The sequence below is a fragment of the Impatiens glandulifera genome, chromosome 6 (genome assembly GCF_907164915.1).
Source record: "Impatiens glandulifera chromosome 6, dImpGla2.1, whole genome shotgun sequence".
NCBI classification, from domain to species: Eukaryota; Viridiplantae; Streptophyta; class Magnoliopsida; order Ericales; family Balsaminaceae; genus Impatiens; species Impatiens glandulifera.
Window position 1 is genome coordinate 4,436,676 of NC_061867.1, and position 15,527 is coordinate 4,452,202.

A 15,527-nucleotide genomic window follows, 5' to 3' on the forward strand; every position below is an offset into this window, starting at 1 on the left:
ACCATCCATACTGCTATGTTTTTAAAAAGTAAATATTAAAATTTTACCCCATGTTTTGTTAAAGGGGAAATCATTAAAATCCTGTAATTAATACATGTGAGTTTAGATATATTATATTTTAAACTGATTCTTAGCATAATACTGAATACAAGTTAAAAGATTATTCAAATTGAATTTATTAAAATAAATCATTCTAAACAACGTTCAAACTCAATTTTTTTAATTAATTAATATTTACATTTAAACTCAATAATATATATATATATTTTTTAAAATTATTATTTTTATAAATTTGATAAATAAATATATTTAAATTATTATTTTTATAAATTAGATTATTTTTATATTTATATATATTTTAAATTATTACTTTTATAAATTTGATTAATTAAATTTTAATATATATATATATATATATATATATATAATTTCAATTATTAATATATATAACATTTTGTTCTTTTTAAAATTATTTGTATTAGTGACTAATCCCCTAAATAATAATAAGTCTCATTGTGATCCTAAAAAAATGATCACTCATTCTAAATTGTGTTTTGAACATTTTCCATTTATTTATATAATTCAACAATTACCCTAGCTAGATAATAAGAATAGCATATTCATGATATGTGTTTTATTTTTAATTTAAAATGGATGTGTAAAATTAAAAACAAAATGAAAATATAAAATTAAATGGTTAGAAAAGTTGTGCCACCTCCTAGTCAAAACAATTGTATTGTTTAGGGCATCAAGAGAACATTCCCTAATTAATTTGAAGAAAAACAAATATTAGGTTCATAAATTTGAAATATCAATTTTTTTCAAAAATTTAGCTTGATTTATATTTAGTTCTTAGTATAAATTCAGCTGTTTGAAATAATGTTAATTGATTCTTGACTTTATTATTTTAGAAAACGAACATACATATATTCCATCAAAAGGTTAAATGAGAGATTTCTAAACTAATATTGTTTAGACATTCTTCTTAAGCTTGTTTATGATAAGCAAGGAAGAAGATCCCTGCCAACTAGATGATTTAAACATGAGAAAGATGTGTGTTTAGCTCTGATTAAATTTTCGGTGATAGTAACTGACGGGACAACATAATGTGGCAACTGTGATTATTTTTTTCGGTGATAGTAACTGACGGGACAACATAATGTGGCAACTGTGATTATTTTTTTTTTTAAATATTTTATGATTTCAGAATAAATAATCATTTGATATTTTTTATTATTATTTCTTCATCTTGTGTCGTTATATCTATAACCCTAAATTTTTAGAAATCTCAAATACAACCTCCTTCTTTCAAATTAAGAACGAGCGACGTTGTAAACACCGAAAAAACTCTTTTAGTTTAGGTTCCGCGAAAAAAGTTTAAGATTCGAAAATTTCAACATCGGTTTGTGTGTCAGGAATTTTATTTTAAGATAAAATATTATTTTTAAAAAATTCTTATTGGTTCCTAACAGCATTTTAAAATTAATTTATTTCGGGGTTCAATTTTATATAATTCGGGGATTTACGGTAATCAAATCATAATTTAATTATTTTTTAGAAATTCTTTAAGTTTAAATTAATTAAACATAATTAATTTAAAAGATTATTTATTTTGAAACAGAGTCGCCAATTGATTTTGAAGAATCAATAAAAGTTGGCATACGTGTACAAACGTATTGGTTAGAATTTCTTTTAGTTCGTAGTTTGGTGATACTCGGGAAAGAGCTTTTGTGCTTTATCCTCCGTACCTATTTTAAAAACGATTTGTACTTATAAAGTTGACTTTTGAAAATCGGTTAATATCTCGTTCTATTTTACCTATTATTCTTTCGATCCTAAACATGCATATGGTTTGTGCGTTATTTAAAATATTGTAACAACAATATTTAAATGATGGTACATGTTGTTGATAATGTTGACTTATGAAGGAAATATCTGAAGAACATTAGTCATTTTTAAGGGTGTTAGAATTTAGAAATATACACCAAACATGTCTTAGTCAAAATATTTTTTGTACCCCACCAAGGTAGCCTAATGGTAAGAGTCGGCTTAAGATACATAAATGTCACGAGTTCGATTCCATCTGTAAGCGCTAATTTTTTTTTGTAGAAATATTTTGAAATCATTTTCTAATTTTTCGGGATTTTTAGAAATGGGTTAGGGTTCCAAAATTAAAAAATAATTTTGGGTTTTGAAAAATGGAACTAAACATGCCTTAGTACCGGTGTCTTAAGCCCTTGGTTCATTTTTGTCGGCCTGAGTTTAAAAACCCTCGGTCTGGGTCGAGGAGCCTCTCGGTCGAGGCTTGGGATCTTTAGTCGGGGTGTTGAAGTCTCTCAGTCGATGTGCTAAAGATTCTCGGTCCTTGGCTAAGATTATCAGTCATAGTGTACAAACTTTCCGGTCCTAGGTTAGCTCTAGGCTAAGTTCATCAGTGCTAAGTTCAGAAATTATCGGTCAGAGTCAAGATTCTTCAGTCCTGACTCAAACCTTGAAAGAGATTCTTAGTCATGAAAAATGGACTAAATGAGAGGTTCAATCAATAAAAATGGAAATGGAAGGATATTCACACCTTTTTTAGAGAAACTATAGATGATCATTTGAAACATTAGTAGAGATAATTGAAGAGATAGTATTCTTGAAAGAATATTTTTAAATTGCTAATTATTTTTGAATTTTTATCACTTTATAATCAAATTTAGAAACACAACTTGAACCCTAAACCCTTGGGGCTTACACTACAAGGCGGGAGGGAAAAAATAAAAATGTAAATCGAGCAGTTAATTTTTGTTGAAAATTATGATATACATAAATTAAATAAGGAGGTGGATTTCTGTAAAATGAAGTAGAATTCATGCACATATAATTGACAATCAATTTAGAAAATAGTTGCATTTGATAACATAGTTTACTATTGCATAAATCTAATTTTGAATTAGAATTAATTGGCTATCACAACTCACTTTAAAGTTTTAAGAAAATTAAAAAATCAATCACTCATCTTTTATATATATATATATATATATATATATATATTATTTATTATTATTATTATTATTTATTATTATATATTTATTATTATTTAGTATTAATTATTATTATAAATATTTTTATTATTATATTTATTAATTTTTATTATATATTTAATATTAATATTATTATTTATTATTATTATTCATTAGAATTTATTTATTTATTTATTATTATTATTATATATTTATTATTATTATTATTTATTATTTATTTATTATTACTATTATTAATATTTATTATTATTATTATTTTTATAATTATTATTTTTATAATTATTATTTATTAAATATTATTATTTACTTCGTATTAGTATTTATTATTATTATTATTAATTATTATTATTATTTTTTAATATTATTAATTATTTATTATTATTATTATATATTTATTTATTACTCTTATTAATTATTATTATCTTTAATATTATTAATTATTTATTATTATTATTATTATATATTTATTTATTACTCTTTTTAATTATTATTATTATTTATTATTATTAATTATTATTAATAGTATTATTATTTATTAATATTATTATTTATTTATATTTGTTATTTATTTATTATTATTACTATTATTTATTATTATTATTAATATTATTTATTAATATTATTATTTATTATTATTATTTATTATTTTATATTTTTTTTATTAAATATTATTATTATTATTTATTATTTATTATTATTTTTTAATTATTATTCTTATTTATCATTTTTATATATTAATTCTTATTTATTAATTATTATAATTATTATTTATTAATTATTATTTATTATTATGATCTTAACGTTTATGATTTGAAATTGAATTGCTCATAAAAAGTATTATTTAGGTGGAATTTTATATATTTATTATTTATTATAATGATTTAAATATTATATTTATTGATTTATTACCATTATTATTTAAATATTATTATTATTAATAGTATTTATTAATATTATTTATTATTTATATTATTATTTTTTTATTATTAATAATAATTATTAATATTAATATTATTATTATTATTTTATAATTATTATTAATTATTAGTATTTATTATTCTTTTTTATTAATTTTTATTTATTATTATTATTAATTTATTCTTATTATTATTTATTATTGTTAATATTATTATTATTTTTATTAATATTATTATTATTTATTATTGTTTATTATTATTATTTATTATTATTTTTATTATTTTTTATTATTATTATTATTTATTAAATATTATTTATTTATTATTAGTATGATATTAATGTTTACCATTTGAAATAAAATTGATGATAATCTTAAAAAACAAATTGTTTACAAATAAGTTTTATACTTGTTTACAATTGTTATTATTTATTATTATGATTTAAATAATATATTTATTGATTTATTATCATTATTATTTAAATATTATTATTTATTTATTTATTACCATTATTATTATTATTATTAATAATAGTATATTTTAATATTATTTATTAATTATGATTATTTATGTTTATTATTTACATTAATGATTATTATTATTATTTATTATTATTTATTTATTTATTATTATTATAATTATTTATAATTATTTAATTATTATTTATATATTTATTATTTATTAATTTTTATTATTAATATTATTTATAAATATTTATTATTTTTATTATTATTATTATTTATTATTAATAATATTTATTAATTATTAATATTTAATAATATCTATTATTATATTTTTTTATTTTTTATTAATTATTATTATTAATTATTTTTATTATTATTATTGATATTAATATTATTATTTATTAATTATTATTATTATTATTTAAAAATTATTATTATTTATTATTATTAATAATTAATTAAATATTATTATTATTTATTATTATTTATTAATTTATTATTTATTATTATTTATTATTATTTCTTTATTATTATTATTGATTCTTTATTATTATTTATTAATTAATATTATTTTTAAATTATTTAAATAATTATTAATTATTACTATTATTAAATATTTTTAATTTTTTTTAGTTTGGATAAAACAAATATAATATTTTAACTTTAAATTATTTTTATATTTTTAAATAAATTTTCTAATTAAAATTTAATTATAATAATAATTAACCTTTAATTAAGATTTAATTACTCTTTTTTAAGTTATTTTAAATTAACATATTCAAAATAATATTATAATATTATAAAATTATCTTAAATTATGGTATTTCAAAATTTTATGTCTATAATTATTTTTTAAAAATAAAATTCATTTTAATATTTTTCTTTTTAAATTGAATGATATGATTGATAATAAAGGAGTGAAATATTATTTGATTATATTTTAAATAGTATTATTTAAAAAAAACATAATTAATCCACTTTTATTTAAATATCATTTAAAAATATTAAATAAAAGTTTATAACTTTTTTAAACAATACTAAGTTTAAAATTAAGTAGTACAAAGATTCTTATACATTAATAAATATAAATAATAATAACCTATGTCTTTATAATTAATAGCATCTTACGGATAATAATATAAAAAATCGTAAAAAAAATATTACAATAAAAATGTAATAGTATTTTTAATTTTATTTTTAACAATTTTAAATATGGCGGGTTAACCCAAAATCCGACTCAAGTATCTATTTACTCTCACATTACAGAACGATCTCTAAAACAATTGATACAGTTTGATTCTTTAACTCATTTAGTTTGACCTCTAGAGTCCACTTTTTTTCCCATACTACGAGTGAATGGGACGAGACTTACTATATCCATATGAATTATGTCTCATATCTCTATAAATATGACGAAATTCTTCTATTATTTTTGCTCACTAATAATAGTGAAATCTATATCACAGAGTCAAAAGAGAATTATGACCGATTAAAAACTATTGATCAACTACCGTGTTCATCAAAATTTGGTGTTGAATTTAAAATATAAAGTGTTATACCTATAGCATTTTTAATTTTATTTTTAACCGTTTTAAGTTTATGGGCGGGTCAACCCACAATCCGTCCCAAGTATCCATTTACTCTCACATATATATCCAAATTAACCACAACTTTCGACCCGGCAATCCGGACACTTTAAAAATTAAGCATCGTTATATATATATATATATATATATATATATATATATATATTACTTAGTTAAAAAGTTGAACTTATATTGTTAAAATGTCCGTGTTCATCAAATTTTGTGTTGAATTTAAAATATAAAGTGTTTTTAGCCTAGTTGGTTAAAGGGTTGTACTTGTTTTGTTAGGTTGCAAGTTTGAACCATACCTATAACATTTTTAATTTTATTTTTAACCGTTTTAAATTTATGGGCGGGTCAACCTAAAATCCGATACAAGTATTCATTTACTCTCACATATATATCCAAATTAACCACAGCTCTCGACCCGACAATCCGAACACTTTAAAAATTAAGAATAATTATATAAATATATATATATATATATATATATATATATATATATATATAGAGAGAGAGAATAGTTAGTTAAAAAGTTGAACTTATATTGTTAAAAATGTTATGGGTATGATTCGAACTTGCAACCTAACAAAAATAAGTATAACCTTTAACCAACAATCCGGACACTTTAAAAATTAAGCATTATGTATATATATATATATAAATAATATATATATATATACTTTATTTATGTGTAATAAAAAAGTTATTTCAGTTTTTAATGTATTAGAATTATTATAATGCTATTTTTATTTAAAATTTATAATGTTAGAGTATTTTAATTAATAAAAATATAATTTAATAATAAAATGATAAAAAAATATCTCTAAAACCAATATCAAACAAACTAAAATTTATCTTTCTCTCCTTCATAATCTCCATTTAAATTTTAGCTCAGAGCATGAGTTTTGTCAAATAAATAAAAAGAAAGTGGGCTGATTGGTCTGTCAAATGAAGGTGGGTTTTTCCAAGCCCAAAACATTAGTGGGCTTGTCTTGGGCAGGGAGGGTCTAGTGCTAACTGCTATGTTTTTCAAAAGTAAATATTAAAATTGTAACGATATTACAATTTCAATTATTAATTTATATAAATTTTATTATGTTTAAAAAAAATTCACCATATATTATATAAATGAAAACATAATTACAAAAACACAATTCAAAGTGTAACTAAAATCTTGAACTCCAATCGAGGGTCGCACTAGTTATGAATTATATATATTTTTAAGTATATTTTATATTTTGATTGAATGATTAGAATATACAACCATTAATAACATAGGGCCAAAATAATCCAATCCCAAAACCTATAAATAAAAAATAGAATTAGGCCCATCTTCTGTAACCCAATTTCAATTCAAATTCAAATAAATAAAGTAATTATGAACTTTATTAAAATAAATTATACATAAATAAAATATATAGCAATATTATCCATTATAAAAAACATTTCATAATATATATAAAAAATAGTAATATAATAGGATATAATAGAAATATATAGAATAATAATTTTAATTAGCACTATCTCATTAAAAAAAAATACTCTTCATTGCATTTTTTTAGTCATTTTTTTTCATAATTTACAAACTTAATACATTAAATATAAAGATTTAAGATATCATCATTTATAAAAAAAAAATACAATTACTTATTCCATTAACATTAAATATTAAAATTTAAGATATACCATAATTTAAAAAAAAAAAACTACCAATAATACTTAAGTCATTAACATATTAGAAATTCTCCATTTATAAACTAATTTTTAAATTCTAAAATAAGTTAACAATAAATTAACAATAAATTAAGACAATAAAGAAGATTATTTAACTAGATCATAATTGATTTTATGAAAGAAAAAAAAGTGTGGATATAATGATATATATTTTAAAAGATAAGAGATTAGAAATTTTTGAGTAATGATAGAGAGCGGGAAAGAAATGACAAGAAAGTATAGGAAAATGATGTGTCATTCTTTGAGTGGATTGAATATCTAAAAATTCTCTCTCCTATTAAATTTTCAAACCACTCAGAAAATGATACATTATTTCCCTACACTATCCTATCATTTCTTTCCCGCTCTCTATCATTTTCCGAAATATAAATATAACTAAATAAGAACAAGAAAAATAAAAAGTAAATCTAAAGGTGTCAAAGTCAATATTAGAGATATAAAATGATTACACTAACAAGAATAAATAAATAAAAAGAGCTGAATATTAAGGTTAAAAAATGATTTCAATATTAATATTAAGAAAAAAAAATTATATTATGTATATTATGGAAGATAATAAATTAATATAATATATAAACAAATAAAAAAAATTATATAAAAATTATATTATATATAATATTGACTTAAAAAAAAAGTGAGTGTATTAAGCTTATTGTTTGCAAACACACTTAATCAATTAACCAGATGCAAAACTTGTTGCCTAACGGCTAGAACCCATAATTTATCAAGGAGGTTGAGAATATTTATATCTTATTTCCGCTAAGCTAAAAGAGGAGATAAACGAATGAATCAGACTATTTCAAACTCTTCTAAAATGGCTTAAGGAAAAAACTAAAATACATTAAATTCGCTCAGTGTGCCCCTTTGGTCGAGTGCCCCGCCCGGTTCACTAGGTTGTTGGCCTATCAAGCACTTGCCCTTTCGCTCTCCTTCTCACTTTCCCTTGAGTCCAATGGTCGGCACACCAGTGGGAGCGGTGGAAGACTTCATGCTACAACGCACCCAAATGCTCCCGTCAAAAATCTTTCCAAGAAGACCTGTACGAGCTTCCGAATAAGTAAAGAGGGCTCCTAAATGACTCCTCGACTCGGTCATGTAAAATAATTATATATATATGCATCAAATCAAATATGTAAACATAAAATTGAAATCAAATTAATTAGATCAAATCTTTTGTTGAACATTTGGCTTTTATATGCGTTTGGCGCATCAACAACATTTCCCCATCAACATTTGGTTTTCTACCGACCAACCTGAATTTTCCTTGTTATAATATAAAATAATAAATTTGTAAAATATTATCATAATATTATAAATTGTGATATATCAATATTATATTATTATATTATATTAACTTTTTTATAAGTCAAATTATAATTTCTATATAATAGACCTAACCTATATAACAAATATATATAATTTAATATAATTTCTCTCTTTATTTTAACACGGTAATAAAGCTAAAGTTTGTTCGTGAACTACATAATTTTAGTCTTCCGTTGCCTCTATCAATAGTTATTTTAGCCATTGATGGAGGGCTCTAATAAAGCTCTATTAATTATTATTATATTTTTTAATATTATTTTTTTTTTCTTTCAAATAATTTTGTTATTGTTCTTATTTTCTTCGACATTGGTATATATATTCTTAACTTATTTTCCGTTGTTGCTCCATCCCATTTTTTCTGCAAAATTTTAACATTGTCCAAATTTCTTTTAGAATGTTCTCTTATGTGTTTGGTGCTTGATTCAAAGCACCAAGATCCAAAAGGATTAAGGTGTGCAATATATAGGGATTAGATAAAATAATTAATTATTAAGCATGCATCGCCAGCATTAATGGCCAATAATTTGTCAATTTTTAAGAAGAGAAATATGTAATAGCGATCACATGAATGGAATATTATAAGTTGTTTATTTAGAGAAAAAAATGATAATGCATCATTACAAAAGCTAATATATGTGGGATGTGAAAAATTAAATAAATAAATTATATATCTCTATCACCAAATTATCATAATATTCTTGAAGAAGAAGGAGTTAAATGTTCCATTAGTCAGTTATTTATTGGTTAATCGTTTCTATTTTTTACTAAATTATGGAAAGGAGTTAATTAGAAAAAACTCATTATCATAATTGAGTAAAAATTAATTAATTTTGTAATTTATAATAAAATAATTAATAAATTTAATAAAAGATTAAAAGTTTATTGTTCGAATCTAATTAAAAACGTTTAGATGTGATTGAGGACATACCTACCTAGGAGAGAGGTCACGTTTAGCTTTCCAAAATTTTAAAAACAAATTAATATAAAAACACATTATGCATATCAAGATACTAAAAAAAAAAAATTTACAAACAACCAACATTCATAAATTGTAATCAAACTATTATGAAATCTGTCCTTAGATCTTGTTTGATGATGGCTATGTGAGGATTTTTAATGGATTTTACTAAAATATTATTTTTTGATGAAAAAGTAAGTTATTTAAGTTTTTAATTACTTAAATTATTATAATATTATTTTATTTAAAAATTATAAAAATAAAGTAGGATATATTAATATTTTGGTTGATTAAATATGATTTGATAATTGAATTTAGTTAAAATTTTCAAAAATTAAAACTAAATTTTCTTGAAATAAAATGGTTAAAATAAACCAAAAATATAATACATTTGGTGACGCTTAAATTAACTATACCGGTGCATAAATAAGCGTCACCGTAACTTACATATTCTGCTCGACATTTTCCGAAAATACTTTTATGCGGTGGAAAAGATATACTTTATGCATAACTGAAAATATCTTTTTGTTTAAATTAAAGTTCATGAGACACCGAATACTAAAGAATATTAGTCAATGGAAACAAGATACGAAAATCTTATGATTTGAACATGTTGAATGAAATATCAAAAGTATAAGTAGGTGGAGTATATTTTCTAATATAAAAATATAGACATCTTTTTTTATTAGGCTTACCTAATTAATTTGGAGGGGATGCACTCAATAGACTATATGAATCAAGAAAGAGAAATTAAAAACAAAAAATCTTAACATGTACTACAGCTTGTCACACTTATGCGACACATAATTTTCGGCGTATATTATGTGTCGGTAAAGTTTAAATAAAATACACGCCGACAGCCCTTAGCTGCATATCCTATAGAATTCATTTTAAAATAATTCCTAAATACCCCCCAACAATCCTAAATTAATTAAAAACATCGTCCCTTTCAAAATCTTACACACGAACTCCTTCATTAGATTTCAGCTTAGATCTTCTTCCGCCTTCGTTCACCAGCCTCAATCTAGTGCCTTATCACATGGAGGTGTAGAATGTAGTATTTTTTAAAATTATTACCACCCTCTATTTGAGAAAGCATAAGTGAGGATTGGTCACAGGGATCCCATTTGCAACCTAGGACATGCGCTTCTTTCTTAAGGCTTGTACAAGGCATTCAAAGGCGTATTCCTCCTTCACTGATCTACTTCTCTCAAGTCACTTGTCTCAAAAAGGGATTTACTTAGTTGGATTCGCTACAACCCTAGGAGATATCAATAAAGATTTTTCTACGTCTAGTTCTTCTTCAACTAATGCTAAAAAAGTTCTTGAATACAACATAATAATAAGACATGTAGAAATTGTGAGCTAGTGAAAGAAGGAATATGAAGCCATTGAAATGCGTCACTTCTTTAAGCATATCATCGAGAATCCAAGAAAATATTCACCTTGTAATAAGATAAGCTCGCACTTCATGTCTATATGATGTTGACTCGGGTGATGTTGACTTAACCAATGAATATATGAAACTCGGCTTATATGTTATTCTAATGTGATTTTTACAAAATTTCACCTCAAACAAACTCATCTCATACCCGCTCTTATATATATCTGAATGGCAAATTGATCCTCTTACATTCCTATCACAACTCCACTTCTCACCTAAACTTAAAATTATCTATTTATCCCTACCACTTTTATATATTTACATTTCTTATTTTATTTATTTTACTTATTTAAATTAACTTTACTTATTTAATTTTATTATTATAATTTTCTCATTCATTAAATTTAATTAATTATTTTCTAATATCTTTTTTATTTTTTTTATTTATTTAATATTCTTTATATCGTTTTCAAATATTTATTTTTGTTTTTTTATTTCGGTTAAGAATTCTTTTTCATTTAAAAAATATGAATTCATAAGTTTTACGTTAAATCTTATTATGCAATGTTACTGTATATTATTAAATAAAATATTATATTTAATTTGATTAATTATTAATATATAATATTTTAAAGACTTTATCTTATTTAATAGATAATTTTATTTATTAATAAAAAAATTGAATATTCAATTATTTTTTTTATAAGTATTTTAATATATATATATATATATATAATTAATATAATAAAATATTAAAAATTTATATTTTATTAAATTAAGATACACTTCAATATTTTATATATTTTAAGCAATTATAATATAAAAATAATAATATTTTTTATTAAATAGATAAAGTAAAAAATAATATATTAAAATTAATTAATTAATTATATTTAATGATAAAAAAACTTAATAATAAAATAAAATAAATAAAGTAATAAAATAAGAAAAATAAATATATAAAAATATTAGAAATAAATAAATAATTTTAAGGGGAGTGAAGAGGAAGCTGGAGATATAGGGTAAGAAAATCATCTCCCAATTTGGATAATGTATAATATTTTAAAAAACAGGAAATAACTTTTGATATAGCAGTAAAAGTAAGTCGGCTAAAGAATTTAATCTCAAAACCATTGCTCTCATCCAAACATAAAGATGGGTTGAAGTACCTCCAAAAATAAATTATTACGTATATATTAATATATATATATATATATATATTAATATTAATATATATATATATATATGTTATTAATTAGATTATTACGTATATATTAATATATATATATATATATATATTAATATTAATATATATATATATATGTTATTAATTAGATGTATAATGGTTTGTGTGACAAATTTTTTAAATAATTATCTCTATTTATATTTTATTTTTTCTTTCAACCCATCATAATTTTTTTTCATCTTTTTCAAACTCACACTAACTCTTAAATCATTATCTCTCTCTATATATATATTTTCAAACTCATCCTAAATATTTTCTTCATCTTTTCCAAACCCACAGTAACTCTAAATTCTGTATTCCTTTTTAGACCTATCGCCACTTCAAAAAATGATCGAATTCTTAAAACCAATAATTTAAGACCTAATGACAAATTAAAAATAGTTGTCATAAGTTCTCTTTAATTCAAAAAATAAAAATAAATAATAAATACAATATATAAAGATGTAGAGGAGCTTTAAAAAATCAATAATTTTTTTAGTTTTTAATTAGGGACAGATTCTTATATAAAAGTTGTGAATAAATTTGTACATAAAATATCTTTTTATTGATTTAAATTAAATTTATATTTTAATATTATTTAAATTTAAAAATAATAAATGCAAAAAAACTGATAAAAATCGCAAAATAAATGCTGAAACAAACTAAAAAGAAAAGCTTAAAAAAATTCTAAAAACATTAGCTGGTAAAAAAAGGTTAAAGAATAATGTCGGTAAAATAAATACCTTTAGCCTTTAGCGACGCTTATTATAATTTGACCGGCACTAATATGCGTCGCTAATCATTCGTCGATAAAAACACAAAATTATCGCTCTGTTTGATCTAAATTTTGTACAACCATCTTATTCGACCAAGATATGTAGTGTTTTATTCAAATAATATTGATTTTAATTATAAAATATTATTCTTTTTAAGAAAATAGATTAATTTATGTGAATGATTAAAGTATTTTTTTTTAATAATATTTAATTTTTAAAAAATAATATAAGTTATTTAGAAATTCGAATATATTATGATATTCATAAATTAAATATGGCTGTGGATTTTTGTGGATTGCTGTAAAATTATTTATTATTATTTGTTATTTATGTATTATTATTTATTTTATTATTATTATTTAGTATTAATTATTATTATTTATTATTTATTATTTATTATTATTATTTATTAGAATTTATTATTATTATTATTATTATTATATATTTATTATTATTTATTAGTGTTATTATTTAATTATTATTACTATTAATATTTTTTTATTAATTTATTATTATTATTATTATTATTATTAATATTAATATTATTTATTAGTATTTATTATCATTAATTATTATTATTTATCATTATTTATTAATAATTATTATTATTTAATAATAATAAAATTTATTATTTATTTATTTATTATTATTATTTATGATTATTATTATTTATTATTTTTATTAATTATTATTATTAATTAGTAATAATTATAATTTATTATTACTATTATTATTTATTATTTAATTATTATTATTATTTATTTATTTATTTATTTATTATTAATATTTACTATTATTATTATTATTTATTTATTTATTTTTAATATTATTATAATTTATTATTATAATTTATTTATTATTAATATTATTATAATTTATTATTTTTATTTATTATTAAAATTATTATTATTAGTATTATTATTTATTATTATATATTAATGTTAAAATTTAAAATAAAATAATGTAAAGATTGTTTGTAATTTATTTAGGTGAACTTTTATTCTATCCGTTACTTGTTGTATTATTATTATTTATCTAATATTATATATTTATTTATTATTATTATTTTTTAAATATTACCCTTATTATTTATTTATTATTATTCATTAATTATTATTTTTATTTCCTTATTATTTATTTATTATTATTCATTAATCATTATTTTTATTTCCTTATTATTTATTTATTATTATTCATTAATTATTATTTTTATTTATTAGTATGTATTATTATTTATTAATAATAATAATAATTTATTATTTATTATTATTATTATTATTTATTTACAAGTAATTATTATTATTACTATAATTTATTATTTATCAGTATTTATTATTATTACTATAATTTATTATTTATCAGTATTTATTATTATTATTATTATTTATTAATTATTAATAATTAATAATAATAATAATAATTATTATTATTATTATTTATTTATTAATTATTATTATTTAATAATAGTAATACTTATTATTAATTATTATTATCATTATTTATTATTATTATTATTATTATTATTTTTAATATTCATAATTATTATTATTTATTTATTGTATTATTATTATTTATTATTTATTATTTATTATTAATTATTATTATTATTATTATTTATAAATTATAAATTATTATAAGTAATTATTATTTGTTATTTATTAATTACTATAATTATTTATTATTATTAATTATTAATTATAATTTTTATTACTATTATTATTATTTATAAATTATAAATTATTATTATTTTTATTATTATTATTTTTTAATTATTTTATTATTATTTATTATTATTATATTTATATTATTATTGATTAATTATTATTATTTATAAATTATTATAAATTATTATTATTAATAATTAATAATAATAATTTTTATTATTAATTATTAATTATTAATAATAATTAATTATTTTATTTATTATTTGTTATTTATTATTACTACTATTATTAATTATTATATAGTGAGAAAATTTTAATCATAATCTCTAACTAGATATGAAGATAGTGAAATATGAAAAACATGAAAAATGTTTATAGAGATTATAATTAAAGCTTTTAAACTTTGAGTTGTTTAATTTTTTTTTTTTTTAATTAGGTGGAGAAAAAAATAATAATTGGTGATG